Source organism: Mastomys coucha, unplaced genomic scaffold, assembly GCF_008632895.1.
Source record: "Mastomys coucha isolate ucsf_1 unplaced genomic scaffold, UCSF_Mcou_1 pScaffold18, whole genome shotgun sequence".
Lineage (NCBI taxonomy): Eukaryota > Metazoa > Chordata > Mammalia > Rodentia > Muridae > Mastomys > Mastomys coucha.
Genome location: NW_022196900.1, coordinates 90,168,341 through 90,173,281, shown reverse-complemented (window position 1 = coordinate 90,173,281; position 4,941 = coordinate 90,168,341). Strand labels below are relative to the sequence as shown.

At 44.0% G+C, this 4,941-nt stretch overlaps 1 long non-coding RNA gene across 1 annotated transcript in view; it reads left to right on the top strand.

The window, feature by feature from the left end:
* Nucleotides 1-4,941, top strand: part of LOC116096799 — a 27,784-nt gene that overhangs the window by 5,559 nt on the left and 17,284 nt on the right. The window contains exon 3 of the long non-coding RNA XR_004121117.1: nt 964-1,428. This is a non-coding gene — a long non-coding RNA (uncharacterized LOC116096799). The remainder of the gene's footprint in view (nt 1-963; nt 1,429-4,941) is intronic.

Below are 4,941 nucleotides of genomic sequence, written 5' to 3'. Positions count from 1 at the left end.
TTTTTTTTTTTTTTTTGAGACAAGGTTTCTCTGTGTAGCCCAGGCTGTCCTGGAATTAACTCTGTAGACCAGGCTGGCCTTGAACTCAGAAATCTGCCTGCCAGTCGGGCGGTGGTGGCCCACGCCTTTAATCCCAACACTTAGGAGGCAGAGGCAGGCGGCTCTCTGTGAGTTCGAGGCTAGCCTGGTCTATGTATAGTGAGTTCCAGGGCAACCAGGGCTACACAGAGAAACCCTGTCACAAAACAACAACCAAAAATGTCGAGCACCTGGTGCTTTTCCAGAGGACCCAGGCTTTGGTTCCTAGCACCCAGGTTCCACAGCTCACACTAGAGCTCACACTCCTGCTCCAGGCATCTGAAGCCTGACACCCTTCAGCACCAGCCCCTGCACCTATCTACATTCGTGTAATTAATAATAATAGAGGCATGAGGACATGGCACTGCTGCAGTGGTAGTTTTACCAGACACAAACACGTTTTATCTAGTCACAAGGAAATGTCAAACAAACCCCACTGAGAGCCATTTTATAAACTAACTGACCGGTACTGTTCAAACATGTCGTGAAGGTCAGGAAACAGAAAAGAAAAGCCTGGGGAACCGGTCAAGACTTTGTCTCCTTGACAAACGAATCACAAAAACCAAAGGTGATGGTGGTTTTGGATTTGGTTCTGGACCAGAAAAAATAGTGGCTTAATGATGTTGTTAGGACAACCGACAGAATCTAAGAGGAACCATGGGTCGAATAGCTGTATACCACTGCTAGATTGTTGTACAGTGCTGTGGTTACATGAAAGAATGATGTCCTTGGTAGAGAGAGAAGTAAAAAGCATATGATGTCCCTCTAGTCAAACAGTTCAGAAAAAAATGTGCAAATATTTGTAACTGTGTTTGTAAAGACAGAAAACAAAGCCAAACAGAACAAAATGGAAACGACTCATGATTGAAATTTTTCCCTTTTCAGATAGTCTTCCAGCCCAGCCTGGCCTGCAAGTCACTGAGGAGTGGAGGCTGCCCCTGAACTCCCGGATACTTCTCCTTCCACTTCTCTCGCACATGCAAAACTTGAGATTTTGAAAGTTGTACATTTGTTCAAGATCGCCCAGCAGCTATCAGAGGAGTGAGGGCAAACCCCAGGTCTCCAGACATAGGTCACAACAGCACCCAAATCCATCACCCACCCTTTGCATTTGGATGGCAAAGGTTGAGCCACCCTGAAACTACTGTTTTCAGGTTTTTTTTAGTTCCCTAGAACTGGTTCCTTCTTCCAGAAACCCAGAGTGCTGTAACTAAATGCGTCTTGTGTCTTTCAGTTCCCTCACGAGGACGAGGCAGGGATGGGTTTGAAGTTTCTGAGCCTTGCAGTTGGGATGCCCCTGTCCTTTCAGAGGTTCATCACTGCATCACTGCCAGCCTTTTCCTGCTTATGGTTGGTGGCTTTTTTTGTGTGGTACTGGATATTATTGATCTTTCTTCATAGAGAGATGCATTTAATCAGATACCACCTCATCTTTTTTTTTTTTTAAACAGGCTCTTTTTATATAGTCCTGGAATTCACTATATAGATGAAGTTGGCTTTGAACCCATAGATATCCACCTGCCTCTGCCTCTAGAGCATGGTAATCAAAGGCATGTACTATCACTCCAGCCAAGCTATTCTTTTTTAAATTTTTATTTATTTTTCTTTTCTTTTTGTTTTCAGGGGTTTTTGTTTTGTTTTGTTTTGTTTTGTTTGCTTTGTTTTTCGAGACAGGGTTTCTCTGTGTAGCCCTGGCTGTCCTGGAACTCACTCTGTAGACCAGGCTGGCCTCAAACTCAGACATCCATCCACCTGTTTCTGCCTCCCAAGTGCTGGGATTAAAGGCATGGGCCACCACCGCCCAGTTTGTTCTTGTTTTTTGTTGTTATTGTTTTTGCTTTTGTTTTTGATTTTGAGACATGGTTTCTCTGTGTAGCCCTGGCTGTCCTGGAACTCACCCTGTAGACCAGGCTGGCCTTAAACTCAGAGATCTTCCTGCCTCTGCCTCCTGAGTGCTGTTATTTAAGTTGTGTGCCCATATATGTGTATGCATGCTATAGTGGACATATGGGGGTCAGAGGGCAACTAAAAGTCCATTCTTTCAACCTGTGAGCTGTTGGGACTAAACTCATCAAGCTAGGTAGTAAATGCCTTTACCAATGAGCTATCTTACTGGCTCTTTTGCTTTTGCAATGCCTGGGATCAATCACTAGGCCTTCATCATGTGAAACTCCAGTATTATACCTGTCCCTCTTCCCTCCTCTAGTCCCTGTTTTGGGAAAAAAAAAAAAAAAAAAAGGCCCTACACTGGGAGGTGATGGCGTGATGGCATACACCTTTAGTCCCAGCATCCTGGAGACAGAGGCAGGTCAATCTCTTGACTTTGAGGTCAGACCCGTCTATAGAGTGAGTTCCAGGACAGCCAGGACTACATGGATAAATCCTGTCTTGATAAAAAGAAAAGAAGGAAAAAGAAAAAGAAAAAAGAAAGCAAGCCATATATACACTAAGCAAGCCCTGTACCACTGAGTCCGCATCACTGTATGTCTCCACATTCCTCTCTATCTTTCTTTTTTTGAGATAGCACATCACTATGTGTCTCTGTCCTGGAACTCTGTGAAGATCAGGTTGCCTTCTATTTGTAGAGATTCACCTATCCCTGCCTCCCTAGCTCTTTGATTAAAGGTATGTGCCACCACTCCCAACTTACATATTCCTTTTATTTTGAGTTAGAGTCCACATAATAGTAATTTTACTAGTAAATTGAATAATTGCAGCTTTGTCAAAAAAAATCAAATCTATCATTTAAATTAAATGTAAATTAGCTACTTGCTAGTTGTCACTGTGGAGTCTTGATGTTTCCAAAGGGCATGTTAAATGTTAAGTTGAAAGAGCCATTTTGTGCCAGGCAGTGGTGGCACACACCTTTAATCCCAGCACTTGGGAGACAGAGGCAGGTGGATTTCTGGATTTCTGAGTTTGAGGCCAGCCGGGTCTACAGAGTGAGTTCCAGGACAGCCAGGGCTATACAGAGGAACCCTGTATCAAAACAAAACAAAACAAAAGCAAGCAAACAAACAAACAAAAAAAGAGCCATTTTGTAACACAGTATTAATGGTTTCAAGTGGCTTATCCTGCTGATAGCAGCCTGAAGTGAAGTACTTAGAAACAGTTCCTGGGACATCTGCTCTGGACTCTCCATTTCTCATTTTTCTTATTTTGGCTGTTCCTTCATTCTGGTCATCTCTCTGAGTTTTCTTTGGAGACAGGGTCTCAGCATGTAGCCTTTGCCTGGCCGAGAGCTGGCTGTGTCCACCAGCATAGCCTCCAATGCATTGTCTTCTGCCTGCCTCCTGTGTGCTGCCACCAAACCCAGCCTGGTCTGAAGTTCTTGATTAGCTCCAGATTTCCCCATATCTCTACTTTAGCTTGTTTTGACTTCCTTTGCTTGGAGCCCTCTAAGGATTCCTAGAAAGCTTATTACTATCAGAGGCATTTTGGTTAGATGATGATGATGGTGATGATGGTGGTTATTATTATTGATTTTGCTTATTTATCTTTATTGTTTTATATGTATAAGTGTTTTATCTGCATGGATGTTTGTGTACCAGTTGTATGTCTGATGTCCAAGGAAGTGGTGAATGTCCATGTGGGTCCTGGGAATCAAACCTGAGGTTTTTTGAGAATAACAAAGAGGGCTCATTACCACTGAACCATCTCTCAAGCTGGTTAGCTTTTTGAGACAAAGGTTTCTGTAGATTGGAGTTGGCCTTGAACTTGTGTAGCCTGGTTGACTTTTTCTCCTGCCTCTGGAAGACTGACTCCATAGGCCCTTTGTTCAGTCTCCTTCCTCCTCAGTCAGAAGAAAAGACAGAAGCGTAAAGAAATGACCTGCATGACAAGCTGGTCTCTTGAAGGTATGGGATGAATGTGATGTTCTGACCCCAGTACAGAGGCTTTGCTCTTTCCACTTTAGCTCGAGAGTACACACACACACACACACACACACACACACAGACATTCCTTTCTTCAGTACTGGAGAGTGATCACAGGGTTATGGGCATGCTCTGCCAGGAAAGCTATGGTAGTGAGTTCTACAGTGTGAGAACTAACATTTCCCAGTTAACCCACGAGAGTCTGTCAGTGAGTCTTGTATTTCTCTACACCCTAGTTCCTGTTGCTCACCTGAATCTTCCCTGTTTTCTTAGTCTCATTCCTTCCTCATCTTAGAGAATAGCTTTACCTGGGGTATGATGGTGTGTTCCTGTAATTCCAGCGTTTGGGAGGTGACAGGAGAATCAGGAGGTTAGGGCTAGCCTCAGATAGTAGTGAGTTCAAGGCTACTCTGAACTACATAAGACCCTGCCTGGGGAGAGGGGGGAAAAACTTAACTTTTGCATTTTTTTCTTTTGTCCAACTTTGCCATTGGTGAAAAGTGGGCAAGTAACTGTATTCCTTGATGTCTTTACTTCCTGAGGTGATACAATGGGGGTGTGGCTGGGATTGTTCTATTTTTAAAATATACAATAGAATCTACAAGATGGCTCAGCGTATAAAGGTGTTTGCTAGCAAACCTGATGACCTGAGTTTAATTCCTGGGACCTGTAGCTTGTCATCTGATCACCACACATGTGCCACGATGCACACCCATACACACTCTCACAGATATTAAAAAAAAAAAAAAAAAATGTAAACCGTCACACCTGGAATTGGGAGCCTGAGGGAGGGGGATTGCCACCAGTGTGAGGCCAGCCAGAACAACACAGCAGTGTCCTGTGGGGGGTGGGAGCAGAACACCAAATGAACAACAAAAATCCAAACCCCAAACAAACAAAACCCAGACTGAGGATTTGAGGGTAGGGCTCAGCCATGGGGGGCATGTGCCTAGCATGTGCCAGCCAGCACTGAGTTTTCTCCTCAGCA